This window comes from Panthera onca, chromosome X, assembly GCF_046562875.1.
Source record: "Panthera onca isolate mPanOnc1 chromosome X, mPanOnc1 haplotype 2, whole genome shotgun sequence".
NCBI lineage: Eukaryota > Metazoa > Chordata > Mammalia > Carnivora > Felidae > Panthera > Panthera onca.
Window position 1 is genome coordinate 66,135,936 of NC_138357.1, and position 18,692 is coordinate 66,154,627.

The 18,692-nt window shown below is 36.2% G+C and overlaps 1 protein-coding gene across 1 annotated transcript in view; it reads left to right on the plus strand.

The window, feature by feature from the left end:
- LOC145713580 (fibronectin type III domain containing protein 3C1-like) overlaps window positions 1-18,692 on the plus strand; it is an 86,430-nt gene that overhangs the window by 26,805 nt on the left and 40,933 nt on the right. The gene's annotated exons all lie outside the window — the stretch shown is intronic.

The following is an 18,692-nucleotide window of genomic DNA, read 5'->3' on the forward strand; positions in this document are numbered from 1 at the left end:
ATTGTAAGACTCATAACTTTAAGATTAGGGGAGACAATCCAAATTTATAATGATCTCATATATTGTCCCTATCAACTTAAGTCATCAAATCCTAGGAGCCCTAATACTAAGAATCTAAGCTCCATCTCCCAAATTGTCTTCAGCACTGGAAGTAATTTTAAAAATCCGTTGTTAACTTTTTGGGTGTCTATATTTTTTGTTGGAAAAATGCTCTTACAATATATATTTATTAGTGAGGAGGCCACTGTGGTTGTCCAAAGGATGGGTGAATTTATGAATATTAAGGATGCTACAATGGGAATTCCGGGACATTAATGGATTTGAAACATATTAGAGAGGTAAAAATCAACGGAATAGGATCCTGCCAAGACAGAGTGTCCCCATACCTCCCAGACCCTCCCTTTTGTAACTAAAAAAATCTGAACATAACACAACAAACAGCACAAGAAGACTCCGAATGGTGGAAAGAAAGAAAAATGTAGAAAGGCAAAGATCCTAAGACCTCATAACTTGAGAAAGAATACAGTAGTGAGCCCCCTGCTAGACTTATCACCTCACACATGTCCCAGAAAGGGTATGGGAGAAGCCTCCAACTCAAAATTGCAAACAGGAACAGACAGGAAAAAAACCTCCAGAAAAAGCCTGCTTTCCCTCAACAAAGTGACTAGGAAAATGCTAGCCTAATCACAGAAAATCTCTTAAGTAATTCCCACCTTACTCCAGCCAAAAATCAATTGAAAAAGCACACACACTCCTGTCCTTCTTCACCCTTGAAGTTTCAACAGGCATAGTGGGAAGCTGACCATCCAACCCACCCCAGAAACAACAAGGAACATGCTCCAATTTCCCTACCAAGTGGTTTCAGTTTCAGCAGGGCCAAGCATGGAATTGATCTTTCATTCCTTGCATATCAAAAGCAGGCAGTACTCTGCTCCCATTCCCCTGTCAACTGGTGTCAGTAATGGCCAAGTAGGGATCTTAAGATCTTCCATACCTCTCTGATGGAAGCAGGAGGCAGCAATATAATCCCCTTGAAGGGTTAGTATTGGCAAACTGAACCTCCGCCACCCTCAACCAGCAGCAATAGACTGACCAAGACTGATATAATTCAGGCTAGTCAGCACTCTACTTTCTTCCTACTCCTGTGTCAATAAGGCCTAGTGAGAAGTTTAACCTAAATTTCCACCTACCAGCACTAAGACTGAATAACAATCTGGGAAATAGAGCTAGTCAACACTCATATTCCTCCTTCACCTGCTATCAGCAGGGTGTGCTGGAGAGCTCGGCCTTTATCTCTACTCAGCATCAAAGATGCAAATCTAGGTGGTGAGAGGCTATATTACTTGGCACCCCACTCCCCCATTCCCTTCCCATGGTGTCATTTAGACCCTACTAGGAACTGAGACCCTACTGGGAACTGAGTTTCCACCTCCACCCTACAGGAACACAGAGATGTTAGTCAGATCTCCATTTCCCCCTTCGTGGTATCATCAGGAACCTGTGGGGGGGCTGAGCTTAGTCCACACTCAGAGACAGTAATACAGTGCAAATAGTTGCTCTACTTCTGTTAGAAAGGTGTCAAAAAGGTGTAGATAGGAGAGGAATTTCCACCTTACCCAACTTTGCACTATACTTCTAAGGGATACTGCTTACTATGATAATGATTAAATATAACCCAAACTCTTATAATATAATATTAAAAATGTCTAGAATAATCATTTGTTATAATGAGGACCAGGGAAATCAGAACCTGAATGATGAAAACAATCAAAAACAATTAATTCATCTGTGATGAATCAGTAATTTGAATTATCTGATAAGGATTTAAGTAACCATCAAAAAATGCTTCAACAAGCAATTATGAGATACCTTGTAATAAATTAAAAAAATATTAAAAATCTCAACAAAGAAATAAAATCTATAAAAGAGATAAAAAATTATACAAAAACCAAATGGAAATTATAGAACTGAAATATATAATAACAAAAATAAAAACCTTACTGTATGGGTTCAAAAGTAGAATGGAGATGACAGAAGATAGAATCTGTGAACTTGAAGGCAGATTAATAAAATCTTGAATACATAAAAGATTTTAAAGGAAAAAATTGAACAAGATTTCAGGGACATATGAAAAAATAACAAAAGAGATAATAGTCATATCATTAAACTCCCAGAAGGAGAGAAGAGAAAGAGTGTGAACTAAAAAATTGTCCAAAGAAATAATGAAAAATTCCCAATTTGGGGAAAAACATAAGCCAAAATATTAAAAAAACAGAATATCTAAAATAGGATAAATGTGAAGAAATCCACACCACCAAAACAATTCATAATTAAACTTCTGAAAAAAAAACAAAGAAAAAATCTTGAAAGCACACAGAAATGGTGCATTACTTATAGGTGAAAATCAATTCAAATGACAAATATATCTCTTTTGAAACCATTTTAATAAGTTGCATAACATTTTTCAAGTACTGAAAGAAAACTGTCAACTACACACTATATTTGGCAAAAAAATATCCTTCAGGAATGAAAAGAATGTAAAGACACTCTCAGATAAAGAAAAACTAAGAATTTGTTGCCAGTAACACTCCCAATTAAAATTGGTTACAAAAAGCACTCTTCAAAAAAAAAAGGAAATGATAACAAAAGAAGGCTTAGAACTTCAGAAAAGCAATGACATTGGGATTCTGGTCCAAGTTGGTGACACAAAGGGCTCCTGAAATCATCTCCTCCCACAGATACACTGAAACCACAGTTACATATACAATTTCCTCTGAAAGCAATCCAGAAAATAGCTGAGTGACTCATAAACACCAGGCAAATGAGAGAAAAACCACATCAAAATTGGTAAGAAAGGCTGAGATACACTCTCGGTATAAACTCCACACCCAGCACAGCAACATACAATGGGGGAGGAAACACAACTGCCAACATCTCCGTGAGGAATCAAGATTTTGGACCCAACATCTAGTATGCCAGGTTTGAAAACTTGCACCTAACAGACAGGGCTCTAAAACGACCTATCCTGAAAGCCAATGGGGGCATGCATCCATGAGACCCACAACACTAACCAAACAAAGAAGCAGTCTTAATTGGCTTGTTAGGACTCACACTGGCTATTCCCTCAGGTCTCAGTGCAGAGGTAGTAGAAACACCCATCTCCCAGCCTTTCCCTGAAAAAGGGCCTAATTGAATAGTTTTAAGGCTGTAACCTGAGGGTCAGGCTCCTAATTTAGCACACATCTAAGGGATGACTGAAATCTCCCTCTGCCACACTCCGGGTCACCAGTATCTCCTTGAAAGGAGCTTGTGCACATGTATGGCACCCCAGCATTTTGGTTGCAACCCAGAGGATGCAACTATTGATTTCCTGGCTTTCGTGACCAGTGAAACTTGCACCTGTAGGTTTCAGAATACTGTATCAAACAAAGAAACAGTTCTTGACTGGCTATAACCCAAGATCTCAGTACAGAGGCACAAGTTAGAAATACTCATCTCCCAGTCTTTCCCTGAAAGAGACTGTTTTGCCTATCATAGAAGCTATAGCTGAGGGTCCAGCTTCCAATAAGCTCAAATTAAGTGCCAACCGGTATCCATCCCTTTCGGACACTGACAGATATTGGCAACAACTTCAACTACTGGAACCACTAAGAACAAAGATGCTAGCTTGCAAAATCACTAAGGTTTGAGAGAAAACTAAGAGCTAGGACGAGGCCAAATGATAATGTTCATACCCTACACAAGGCTACTCCTTCAAGATTGTGGGAGAAGTAGATGTTTTATATAATGCACAGAAAGTCAGGTAAAATGAGGAAACAATATGTTCCAAACAAAATAATAAGACAAAACTCCAGAAACAGCTTTTAATTAAATGGAGACAAGAGATTTACCTGATAAAGAGTTCAAAACAGTGGTCATAAAGATGCCCTCTAGATCAGGAGAACAGTGCATGGATAAAGTGAAAATTTCAACAAAGAGATAGAAAGTTAAAAAGTACCAAGGAGATATCACATAGGTGAAGAATATAAAAACTGACATGAAAAATTCAATAAAAGTGCTGAACAGCAGACAAGATCAAGTGTTAGAAAGGATCAGCAAATCTGAAGACAGGGCAGTGGAACTCATCCACCATAGGAGCAAAAATATGAAAAAGACAGGACTTATGGGATACCATAAAGCAAATAAATATATGCATAATAGAGATCCCAAAAGGAAAACAGAAAGGAGAAGAAAGTTTAGTCAAAGAAACAGTAGCTAAAAACGCTATAAACTGGGGAGGAAACAGCCATCCAGATCCAAGAAGCCCAGAAAGTCCAACTAAGATAATCCAAAAAAGACCCATATCCAGACACATAATTAAATTGTAAAAAGTTAAAGACAAGGAAAAAATCTTAAAAAGAGCAAAAGAAAAACAACTTGTTACATGCAAGAGAACCCCCCCCATAAAAGTATCAGCAGATTTTTCAGCAGAAACTTTGCAAGACAGAAGGGAGTGGCATGATATATTCATAGAGCTGAAAGAAAAAACTTCAAACCAGGAATACTCTACCCAGAAAAGTTGTTCTTCAGAATTATAAAGATCAAGTATTTCCCAGACAATCAAACCTGAAGGAGTTCATTACCAACAGACTGGTCCTGCAAAAAATGTTAAAGGGACTTTTAAAACTGAATGAAAGGACACTAACTAGCAATAGGAAAACATGAAACTATAAATCTCACTGGTTAAGGTAATTATATAGTTAAATTCTGAATACTATAATGTAATGGTGGTGGGTAAGACATGTATAAATCTATTATGAATGTTAAAAGATGAAAGTACTAAAAACAGTTACAATAATTTAATGGATACATAAAATTAAAAGATTTAAATTGTGCCATCAAAGACATAAAATGGGGGGGGGGTACAGCAAAAATACATATCTTTAGTACACATTTAAATTTAAGTTGCTGTCAGCTTAAAATAAACTGTTATAAATATGCTTTATATAAGCCTGGAGGTAATCACAAAGTAAGAACCTATAATAGATACACAGGAGATAAAGAGAATAATCTAAGGATATGACTGTAGAAAATTATCAAATCACAAAGAAATCAAGAGAAGAAAAAAGAAACAAGAGAATTCTGGCAAAACAGCCAGAGAACAATGAACAAAATGGCAGTAGTAAGCCCAAACCTATAAATAATTACTTTAAATGTAAATGGATTCAATTCTACAATCAAAAGGCACAGAGTGTTTGATAAAATAAGGCCCAGCTATATAATGTCTATAAGTGATTTGCTTCAGCTTTAAAGACACACACAAACTGAAGGTGAAGGGATGGGAAAAGATATTCCATGCAAAAGGAAATCAAAAGAAGGCAGGGGTAGATATACATATATTAGACAAAATAGACTTTCAGCCAATTGTCGATAAGAGACAGATAAGGTTACTATACAGTGAAAAAATGGCTCAATCCATTACAATATCATTTGTAAATATTAATGAACCCAACACAAAGCATCTAAATATATAAGGCAAATACTAACGGACCTAAGGGAGAAATAAACAACAATGCAATAATAGTAGAAAACCTTAATATTCCATTTTCAACAATGGATAGATTGCCCAAACATAAAATTAGTAAGGAAACATGGGACTTAACCTGCATGTTAGACCAGATGGACTTAGACATTTATAAAACATTCTATATAACAGTGGCATACACATTCTTCTCAAGCACATATGGAATACTCTCAAGGATAGATCATATGTTATGTTGCAAAAAAAGCCTTAATAAATTTAAGAAGATTGAAATGATATCAAGTATCTTTTCCAACCACAGTGGTATGGAACTAGAAATTAATTACAAGAAGAAAATTGGAAAATTCACAAATATGTGGAGATTAAACCACATACCACTGAATAGCCAATAGGTCAAAGAAGAAATAAAAAGAGAAATAAAAAAATATCTTGAGACAAATGAAAATGTAAATACAACATACAAAAACTTAATAGGATGCAGCAAAAGCTCTAAGAGAGAACTTCATAGTGATAAATGCCTACAATAAAGAAAAAGAAAGAGCTCAAATAAACGAAATTTACACCTTAAAGAAAACAAACTAAACAAACTAAAAAAAGAAAACAAACTAAGCCTAGTATAATAATGAAATCACAAAAATGAACTAACAGTAAACTAGTAAAAGAAATGAAATAACAAAGATCAGAGCGGAAATGAATAGAGACTAAAAAGAAAATAGAAATCAACAAAACTAAGACTTGGATGTTTTTCTTAAAGATAAACAAAATAGACAAACATTTATCTAAACTTACCAAGAAAATAAGAATAAGGATTCAAATAAACAAAACTAGAAATGAAAGAGGAGACTTTACAACAGATCCCATAGAAATACAAAGCATCATAAGAGTTTACTATGAATAATTATATGCCAAGTTGAAAAACGTAGAAGAAATAGATATGTTCCTGGAAACATACAATCTACTCCAACTGAATCATGAATAAATAGATAATATGAACAGATCAATAATGAATAAGGAAATTGAATCAATAATAAAAAAACCTCCCAATAAAGAAAAGTCCAGGACCTGACAGCATTACTAGTGAATTATACCAAACACTTAAAGAACTAATAGCAATTCTCAAACTCTTTCAAAAAATAGGAGAGAATACTTCAAAACTCATTTTATGAGGTCAGCAGTATGATACTATACCAGACAAAAACAGTACAAGAAAATTACAGGCCAATATCCCTGAGAAACATAGATGCAAAAAATCCTCAAAATAGTAGCAAACCAAATTCAACAATACATTAAATGTATAATGCACTATGATCAAGTGGAATTTATTCCAGGAATTCAAGGATGGTTCAACATCTGCAAATCAATCAATGTGATATACCACATTAATGAAATTAGGGATAAAGTCATATGATCAAAAAAATCATATGATCCTCTCAATAGATGTAGAAAAAGCATTTGACAAAATTATACATCCATTCAAAATAAAAAATACTTTCAACAAACTGCTTAGGGAGGAAATATACCCCAACGTAATAAGGCCAGATAAGACAACCTCACAGCTAACATTATTCTCAATGGTACAAAGCTGAAAATTTTTCCACCAAGATCAGTTACAAGACAAGGATGCCAACTCTTGTCACTTTTTGGTCAGCATAGTCCAAGGAGTACTAGCCAGAGAAATTGGGGAAGAAAAGGAAAAGGCATCCAAATCGTAAAGAAAGAAGTAAAACCATCCCTATTTTCAGATGATACATTATATGGAGAACACCAAAAAGGACTCCACCAAAAAATTGCTAGAAATCATAATTGAATCCAGTAAAGTTACAGCATACAAAATGAATATACAAAAATAGATTGTGTTTCTATACACTAATAACAAACAATATGAAAGAGGGAGTAAGAAGACAATCCCATTTATGATTGTATCAAAAAGAATAAAATACTTAGTAATAAATTTAGCCAACGTGAAAGATTTACTGAAACTATATAAGACATTGTTGAAAGAAACTGAAGAAGACACAATTAAATGGAAAGATATTCTGTACTCATGGATTAGAAGAGTTAACATTGTTAAAATATCCATAACTATCACAGAATCTATAGATTCAATGCAACCCCTATGAAAATTCTAGTGACATTTTTCACATCAATAAAGTGAACAATTCTAAAATTTCTATGGAACCACAAAAGACTCCAAATAGCCAAAGAAATCCTGACAAAGAACAAAGGAGAGGCATCATACTTCCTCCTATCAAACTATATTACAAAGCTATAGTAATCTAAACAGTATGGTTTTAGCATAGAAACAGATACATAAATCAATGGAACAGAATAAAGACCCGAGAAATAAACAGCATATGTGGCCAGTTAATTTATGTCAAAGGAGCCAGGAATATATAAGAGGAAATGGGTTATCTCCTCTAAATGGTAAATTGGGCAGCCATGTGCAAAAGAATGAAACTGAACCACTATCTTACATCATACACAAAAATCAGTAAAAAATGAGTTAATGGCTTCAACATAAGAAATGAAACTATAAAAATCCTAGGAGAAAACATAAGGGGTAGGCCTCTTGACATTAGTTGTGGCAATGATATTTTGGATTTGACACCAAAAGCAAAGGAACCAAAAACAAAAATAAATAAGTGGGACTACATCAAACTAAAATCCTTCAGCACAGAAAAGTAAACATCAAAAAAGTTAGAAGGCAACCTATAGAATGGGAGAAAATATTTGCAAATCATATATCTGATAAAGGGTTACTATCATAAACATATGAGGAACTCATACAATTCAATAGCAAAAAAACTAATAATTCAATTTAAAACTTAGTAGAGTAAAAGAATAGACATCTTTCCAAAGACAACATACAAATGCCCAACAGGTACATGAAAAGATGATCAACATGACTAAACATCAGAGAAATACAAACAAAAACTACATGCGATATTAACTCACACCTGTCAGAATGGCAGTCATCACCCTTTTTTTTTTTTTTTGTATTTTAATTCCAATATACCTAACATACAGTGTTATATTAGTTTCAGCTGTACAATATAATAATTCAACAATTCCATACATCACCCAGTACTCATCACAACAAGTGTATTCTTTAATCCCCATCATCTATTTAACTCATCCTCCCACCCCCTTCCCATCTGGTAATGAAAAGTTTGCTCTCTATAGTTATAGTCTATTAGTTTCTCTCTCTCTCATTTTTTCCTCTCATTTTTTCCCTTAAATTCTACATATGCATGACATAAATCATGTCATATTTGTCTTTCTCTCACGGACTTATTTCACTTAGCATTATACTCTCTAGCTCCATCCATGTCACTGCAAATGGCAAGATTTCATTCTTTTTTTCCTGGCTGAATAATGAGCCTATACATATACATATATACCACATCTTTTTTTAATGTTTGTTTATTTTGAGAGAGATAGAGTGCAAGTGGGGGAGGGGCAGAGAGAGAGAGGGAAACAGAATCCCAAACAGGATCTGCACTGCCAGCTCAGAGGCCAATGTGGGGCTCCAACTCACAAACTACGAGATCATGACCTGAGCCAAAATCAAGAGTAGGACACTGAACCAACAGAGCCACCAAGGCACCCCATACATACCACATCTTTACCATTCATCTATTGGTGGATACATGGGCTGCTTACATAATTTGGCTATTTTAAATAATACCGCAGTACACAAAGGGGTGCATGTATCACTTTGAATTAGTGTTTTTGTCTTTTGGGGGTAAATACCCAGTAGTGTGATTACTGGACTGTAGGGAAGTTCTATTTTTAACATTATGAGGAACCTCCATACTACTTTTCACCGTGACTACACCAGTTTGCATTCCCACCAGCAGTGCTAGCAGGTTCCATTTTCTCCACATCCTAGCCAATGTTTGTTGTTTATGATTTTAATCATTCTGACAGGTGTGAGGTGATATCTCACTGTAGTTTTTTTCATCACTGAAGTTTTGACTTGCATTTCCCTGATGTCTAGTAATGTTGAACATCTTTTTGTGTGTCTGTAATACATTTGAACGTCTTTTTTGCAGAAATGTCTGTTCATATCTTCTTTCCATTTTTTACATGTTTATTTTGAGAGAGTGTGTGTGCAAGCAGGGAAAGAGCAAAGAGGGAGGGAGAGAGAGAAACCCAAGAAGACTCCACACTGCAGGGAGCCCAATGCAGGGCTCAATCTCACAAACCATGAGATCATGACCTGAGTTGAAATCAAGAGTTGGACACTTAGCCAACTGAGGCAGCCAGGTGCCCCTCCACTTCCACTCTTAATTTGATTATTTGATTTTGGGGCATGGAGCTGTACCAGTTCTTTATATATTTTGGATACTAACCCTTTTCCAGATATATCATTTGAAAATATCTTCTCCTATTCAGTAGGTTGACTTTTAGTTTTATGGATTGTATCTTTCATATACAGAAGGGTGTTAGTTTGCTGTAGTTCCACGAATTTATTTTTGTATTTATTTCCCTTGCCTCAGGAGATATATCCAGAAAAATTATTTGATGGCCAATATTAAAGACATTTATGCCTATGCCTCCTTCTAGGATTTTTACGGTTTCAGGTCTCATATCTAGGTCTTTAATCCGTTTTTAGTTTATTTTTGTGTATGGTGTTAGAAAGTGGTCCAGTTTCACTGTTTTGTATGTAGCTGTTCAGTGTTCCCAACACCATTTGTTGAAGAGATTGTCTTTTTTCCCATTGAATATTCTTTCCTGCTTTGTTAAAGATGGATCATACAATTGTGGTTTCATTTCTGAGTTTTCCTTTCTGTTGCATTGGTCTGTGAGTCTATTTTTGTGCCAGTACCATACTGTTTTGATTACTATACCTTTGTAATATAACTTGAAGCCCGGAGTTGTGATGCCTCCAGCTATGCTTTTTTTTGTCTCTCCAAAATTGCTTTGGCTATTCGGGATCTTTTGTGATACCATAAAAATTTTAGGATAGTTTATTCTAGTTATGTGAAAAATGCCCTTGGTAGTTTGAAAGGGATTGCATTAAATCTGTAGATTGCTTTGGGTAGCATAGACATTATAATAATATTTGTTCTTCCAGTCCATGAGCATAGAATGTCTTTCCATTCCTTTGTGACATCCTCAAATTCTTTCAACAATTTTTTATAGTCTTCAGAGTTCAGCTCCCTCATACCTTTCATTAGGTTCATTTCTAGGTATCTTATTTTTTTGTTGTAATTGTAAATTGGATTGTTTGCTCCATCTTTTTCTACTGCTTTATTACTGGTGTATAGAATACAGCAGATTTCTGTACATTCATTTTGTATCCTACAAATGGGAGTCTTTTGGGTTTTCAATATATAGTATGATGTCATGTGCAAATGGTGAAATTTTTACTTCTTCCTTACCAATCTGTATGCCATTTATTTTTGTTGTTATTGTCTGATTGCTGTGCCTAGGACTTCCAGTAGTATGTTGAATTAAAGTGCTGAGAGTGGACATCCTTGTCTTTTTCCTGATCTTAGGGGAAAAGCTCTGAATTTTTCCCCAGTGAGTATGATGCTAGCTGTGTGTTTTTCATATATGACCTTTATTATGTTGAGGTATATTTCCTCTAAACCTACTTGCTTGAGGGTTTTTATCATTAATGAATGATGTACTTTGTGAAATGTTTTTTCTTCCTCCATTAAAATGATCATGTGTTTTTAATATTTTCTCTTATTGATGTGATGTATTACATTGATTAATTTGCGAATACCGAACCACCCTTGCATCCCGAGAATAAATCCCACTTGATTGTGGTGAATGATTTTTAAATGTATTGTTAGATTCAGTTTGCTAGTATTTTGTTGAGAATCTTTGCATCTATGTACATCAGAGATACTGGCCCGTAGCTCATTCTGTGCTGTCTTTATCTGGTTTTGGCAGGTGATAGTGGCCTCATAGAATGAATTTGGAAGCTTTCCTTCTTCTACTCTTTGGAATAGTTTGAGAAGAATAGGTATTAACTTTTCCCTAAATGTTTGCTATAATTCATTTATGAAGCCATCTCGTCTTGGACTTTTCTTTGTTGGGGTTTTTTTGATTATTGCTGTTAATTGTTCTGTGCAAATTTTCTATTTCTTCCTGCTTCAGTTTTTGTAGGTTATATATTTCTAGGAACTTATCCATTTCTTCTAGGTTGACCAAGTTGTTGACATATAGCTTTTCATAATATTCATTGACAATTGCCTGTTATTTCTGTGGTGTTGGTTATTTCTCCTCTTTCATTTGTGATTTTAAGTTCTCTCTCTTCTCTCTCTTCTCTCTCTCTCTCTCTCTCTCTCTCTCAATAAGTCTGACTAGAAATTTACTGATTTTGTTGATCATTTCAAAGAACCAGCTCCTGATTTTATTGATCTGTTCTATTTTTTTACTTTATATATCATTTATTTCTACATTGATCTTTATTATTTCCTTCCTTCTGCTGTTTTGAGTTTTGTTTGTTCTTCTTTTCTAGCTCCTTTAACAGTAAGTTTAGGTTGTTTGAGATTTTTCTTGATTTCTGAGTGGGAAGGAAAGACAAAAAGTGACAAACACTAGAAAAGAACAGAGAAAATCTCTAGAAACGATAAAACCAGTAATAAAATGGCACTAAATACGTATCTATCAATAATTATGCTAAATGTAAATGGACTGAACACTCTACTCAAAAGATATAGGGTGTCATAATGGATAAAAAACAAGACCCATCTATATGCTGCCTACAAGTGACTCAGTTTAGACCTACAGACACCTGCAGATTGAAAGTGAGGGGTGGAGAAACATTTATCATGCAAATGGACATCAAAAGAAAGCTAGAGCAGTAATACTTATATCAGACAAACTATACTTTAAACCAAAGATAGTAACAAGAGATAAGGAAGGGCACTATATCATAATAAAGGGGGTTATCCAATAAGAAGATCTAACATTTGTAAATATTTATGCCAACAGCTTGGGAGCACCCAAATATATAAAATAGCTAATAACAAACATGAAGGAACTCAGGAACTCATTGGTAACATACAATAATAGTAGGGGACATTAACACCCTACTTACATCATTGGACAGATTATCTAAACAGAAAATCAACAAGGAAACAATGGCTTTGAATGACACAGTGGACCAGATTGACTTAACAGATATATTCAGAACATTACATCCTAAAGCAGCAGAATACACATTGTTCTCAAGTGCACATGGAATATTTTCCAGAATAGAATACATACTAGGTCACAAATAAGGCTTCAACCATTACAAAACATTTGAGATCATACCATGCATATTTCCAACCACAACACTATGAAACTTGAAGTCAACAACAAGAAAAAATTTGGAAAGACCACAAATACATGGAGGTTAAAGAACATGCTACTAAAGAATGAAGGAGTCAACCAGTAAATCAAAGAAGAAATTTTAAAAATACACGGGAACAAATTAAAACGAAAACACAATGATCCAAAACCGTTGGGATGCGGCAAAAGTAGTCACAAGAGGGATATATAGCAATACAGGCCAACCTCAAGAACCAAGAAACATCTCAAATAAACAACCTAACCTTACACCCAAAGGTGCTAGAAAAATAACATAAACAAAGCCTAAAGCCAGATGAATAAGTGAAATAACAAATATTAGAGTAAAAATAAATGTTATAGAAACAAATAAAAAAAAAACAGAACAGATCAATGAAACCAGGAGCTGGTTCTTTGAAAAATTTAATAAAATTGATTAAGCCCTAGCCAACCGTATCAAAAAGAAAAAAGACCATGGGGCGCCTGGGTGGCTCAGTCGGTTAAGCGTCCGACTTCGGCTCAGGTCATGATCTCACGGTCCGTGAGTTCGAGCCCCGCATCGGGCTCTGTGCTGACAGCTCAGAGCCTGGAGCCTGCTTCAGATTCTGTGTCTCCCTCTGTCTCTCACCCTCCCCCGTTCATGCTCTGTCTCTCTCTGTCTCAAAAATAAATAAACATTAAAAAAAAAGTTTTAAAAAAAAGAAAAAAAGACCATAATCAATAAAATCACCAATGAGAAAGGAAAAATAACCAACACCACAGAACTACAAACAATTATAAGAGAATATAATGAAAAATTCTATGCCAACAAATTGGACAACCTGCACAAAATGGATAAATTCCTAGAAACACATAAGCTACCAAAACTGAAACAGAAATAAATAAAAAACTTGAACATATCAATACCCAGCAATGAAAGTGAATCAGTAATCAAAAAACTCCCAACAAACAAAACTCCAAGACCAGGTGTCTTCACAGGGGAATTCTACCAGACATTTAAAGAACAGTTCATATCTATTATTCGCAAACTATTCTAAAAATAATAGAAATTGAAGGAAAACCTCCAAACTCATACTATGAGGCCAGCATTATCCTGATGCCAAAACCCTACAGGGATTCCACTAAAAAAGCAAACTACAAGCCAATATCCCTTATGAACATGGATGTACAAATTCTTAACAAAATACTAGCATATTGAACCCAACAGTACATTAAAAGATCATTCACCATGATCAAGTGTGATTTATTGCTGACTTTGAAGGGTGGTTCAATATTCACAAATCACTTAACGTGATACACCACATTAATAAAAAAACGGGATAAGAACCATATGAACAATTGATTCAGGAAAAGCATTTGACAAAGTACAGCATCAATTCTTCTTTTTTTTTTTTTTTTAGTTTTTTTAAATTTATTTATTTTGAGAGAGAGAGAGAGTGCAAACAGGGGAGGGGCAGAAAGAGAAGGGGATACAGAGTCTGAAGCAGGTTCCGGGCTCTGAGCTGTCAGCACAGAGCCCGATGCAGGGCTTGAACTCATGAACCATGAGATCATTACCTGAGCCAAAGTCAAACACTTAACCGACTAAGTCACTCAGGTGCCTCGTATCCATTCTTGCTTAAAAAAAAAAAAAAAAAAAAAAAGGAAAAAAAAAACTTCAACAAAGTAGGGATAGATGGAACATACCTCAACAAAATAAAGGCCATATATTAAAAAACTCATAGCTAGTATCATCTTCAATGGGGAACAACTGAGAGCTTTTCTTCCATGGTCAGGAACAAAACAGGGTGTCCACTCTCACCACTTTTATCTAACATAGTACTGGAAGTCCTAGCCTCAGCGATCAGACAACACAAAGAAATAAAAAGCATCTAAATTGGCAAGGAAGAAGTCAAACTTTCAGTATTTGCAGATGACATGATACTATATATAGAAAACTCAAAAGACTCCACAAAAATATTGCTAGAACTGATATAGGAAACTCAGCCAAAATGAAATGGACATCTGAATATCCCTATACCATTAAAGAAGTTGAATTCATAACTAAAAAGCCCCTGAAAGAGAAATCTGCAGGTCGAGATAGTTTCACTGGAGAATTCCACAAAGTCTTTAAAGAAAAAGTAACACCAATTTAAAATAATATTTTCCAGAAAATAAAAGATGAGAGAGTTACCAATTCCTTTTATGAGGAAAGTATCACCCTAAAACCAAAATCAAAGAGTGTAGAAAAAAACCCAAAAACCAATAACTCATTTAGATGCAAAAAACCCTCAACAAAATAATGGCATATCAAATCCAGCACTGTACAAAAAGAATTATACACCAAGACCAAGTGGGATTTATTTCAGGTATGCAACCCTAGTTTGAAATTGAAAAACCAATGTAACTTTTTATACAAACAGGGTGGAGATGAAAAATCATATGATCATATTAATTGACACAGAAAACACATTTAACAAAATCCAACACCCATTAGTGACGAAAAAATCTCATAAAGTTAGGAATAGATGGGGACTTCCTCAACTTATACAGAGCATCTACAAAAAAACCTACAGCTAACATCATATGTACCAGTGATTTCCTCCAAAAACAAAGCAAAGATGTCAGCTCTAATCAGTCTTAATCTTAATTCAGCCATTGCAATAAGGTGAGTAAAGGAAATAAAAGGCATCCATGTTAGAAAGGAAGAAATAAAACTACTTATTTTACAGATAATATGATTATCTACATAGACCACCACCTGGAATGTACAAAAATCTCCTAGAACTAATATGTGAGGTCAGCAAGGTTGCAGGACACAAGATCAACACCCCAAAATAACCCACATTTCTATTTACTAACAACAAACATGTATAAACAGACATTTAAAACACAATACCATTATACTCTTTAGCTCCATCCATGTCATTGCAAATTGCTAGAGAGTATAATGCTAAGTGAAACAAGTTAGTTAAAAAAATACCATATGTTTTCCTTCATATGTAGCATTTAAGAAATAAAATAAATGAGCAAAGGAAAAAAAAGAGAGAAAAACAAAGAAGCAGACTCTTAACTATGGAAAACAAAACTTATGCTTACCAGAGGGGAGGGGATGGGTTTATGGGTTAAATAGGCGATGAGGACTGAGGAGTGCACTTTTTGTGACGAGCACCAGGTGATGTATGGAATTGTTGAATCACTATATTGTGCACTTGAAACTATTATAACACTGTATGTTAACTGTACTGGAATTTGAAATAAGAATAAATAAATACATACATACATCATATATACATATATAAATACATAAATAAAGTATGTATTTAAAAACACAGTACCACTTACCATCACTTCTAAGAAAATATTTAGGTATAAATCCAACAAAACATATACTGTACATGTATGCTGAAAATTGCATAATGCTAATTAATCAAGAAAGACCTAAATAACTAAAGAGACATACCCATGTTCATAGATGGGAAGACTAAATATAGTAGAGATGTCAGTTTTCCCCAAGAAGATTTATAAGTTTAATGTAATTTCTATGGAAATCTCAGCAAGTTTATTTATAGATATATGCAATCTCATTCTAACTTTCATTTGGAAAGTCACCAGACCTAGAAAAATCAATCTTGAAAGAGAAAAAGAAGGTGGACAAAACCACTCTACTTAATGTTAAAGCTTACTATTTAACTACAGTAATCAAGACAGTGTAGTATTAGTGGAGGGAAAGATACGTAAGTCAATGAAACAGAATAGAGGACACAGAGAGAGGAAGTATGGAAGATGGCAGCGTAGGAGGACACTGGGCTCACCTCGTCCTGCTGACTGCTGAGATTCCACCCACATCGACCTAAATAACCCAGGAAACCACCGGCAGACTAGCAGAATGTACTCTCTGGAGCCAAGCATAAACAAGAGGCCCACGGAAGAGGGTAGGAAGGGTAGAGAGGCAGTGCGTGCTACACGGACTGGCGGGAGGGAGCCAGGGCAGTGGAGGGGCAGTGTGCCAGGCAAGGCAGGGCCCCCGAAGTCTGGCTTCCAAAAGCAGAGGGGCCGGACTTGTGTGAGTTCTGACAGCCAGCAGGACTTAACATCTGGAATGTTAAAAGTCAACAACTCTGTTCTCAGAGAGCAGTGAGGGTGAGAGGATGCTGGGAGGGAGAGTTGTTGAGCCCAGGAAGACAGAGTTCAGCTTGGCGGGGGAACAAAGGCGTTGGCAGGCGCCATTTCCCTCTCCCATTCCCCAGCCGAAATTCCAAAGGGAACTAGTTCCTGTCACTGAACTTGCTTGCACCATGCACATGCCCAATGCTGTGCTTCTGTGGATCCACCCCTCCAACAGCCTGCCTACTCCTGGTGCTGCAGGGCCCCTCCACAGGGGACCACCAATGGCAAAGCTAGCTAAGCCTACCCCTCCCGCCCCTGTGCACCTTGCAGATCATCCCCGGCTAATACGCCCTGGGTGGCAGATCTCATCAAAGCAGCACCACAAGCCTGGCAGTGTGCAAGTAGCCCAGACAGGGGCCACACCACTCCACAGTGAGTCCTGACCCTGGGAGAGGGGAAGATAAGGTACACACCAGTCTGACTGTGGACCCAGCAGTGGGCTGGGGACAGACATCGGGTCTGACTGCAGCCCTGCCCACCAACACGTTTCTCCGGACAGCACAAGGGAAGTGCCCTGCAGTTTGGAGCTACCACAGGGACTAGCCAAAATGACAAAACGGAAGAATTCTCCTCAAAAGACACTCCAGGAAGTAGCGACAGCTAACGAATTGATCAAAACAGATTTAAACAATAAAATGGAACAAGAATTTAGAACAGTAGCCATAAAATTAATTGCTGGGCTAGAAAAAAGCATAGAGGACAGCAGAGAATCTACTACAAAGATCAAGGGACTAAGAAACAGTCATGAGAAACTAAAAAATTCTATAAATGAGGTGCAAAATAAAATGGAGGCAGCCGTAGCACGGATTGAAGAGGCAGAGGAGAGAATAGGTGAATTAGAGGATCAAATTATGGAAAAAGAGGAACCTGAGAAAAAGAGAGATAAAAAAAAATCCAAGAGTATGAGGGGAGAATTAGAGCACTAAGTGATACAATCAAACGGAACAATATCCATATCGTAGGAATTCCAGAAGAAGAAGAAGAGAGAGAAAGGGGCTGAAGGTGTACTTGAACAAATCATAGCTGAGAACTTCCCTGATCTGGGGAAGGAAACAGGCATTGAAATCCAAGAGGCACACAGAACTCCCTTCAGACGTAACTTGAATCGATGTTCTGCACGACATATCATAGTGAAACTGGCAAGATACAAGGACAAAGAGAGAATTCTGAAAGCAGCTAGGGAATAAACAGGCCCTAACTTACAAAGGTAGACACATAAGGGTAGTAGCAGACCTGTCTACTGAAACTTGGCAGGCCAGAGAGGAATGGCAGGAAATCCTCAATGTGATGAACAGATAAAATATGCAGCCAAGAATCCTTTATCCAGCAAGTCTGTCATTCAGAATAGAAGGAGAGATAAAGGTTTTCCCAAACAAACAGAAACTGAAGGAATTCATCACCACTAAACCAGCCCTACAAGAGATCCTAAGGGGGATTCTGTGAGTGAAATGTTGCAAGGACCACAAAGTACCAGAGACATCACTACAAGCATGAAACCTACAGACATCACAAGGACTCTAAACCCATATCTTTCAAAAATAACACTGAATGTAAATGGACTAAATGCTCCAACCAAGAGACATAGGGTATCAGAATGGATAAAAACAAAGACCCATCTATTTGCTGTCTACAAGAGACTCATTTTAGACCTCAGGACACCCTCAGATTGAAAGTGAGGGGATGGAGAACTGTCTATCATGCTACTGGAAGTCAAAGGAAAGCTGGAGTA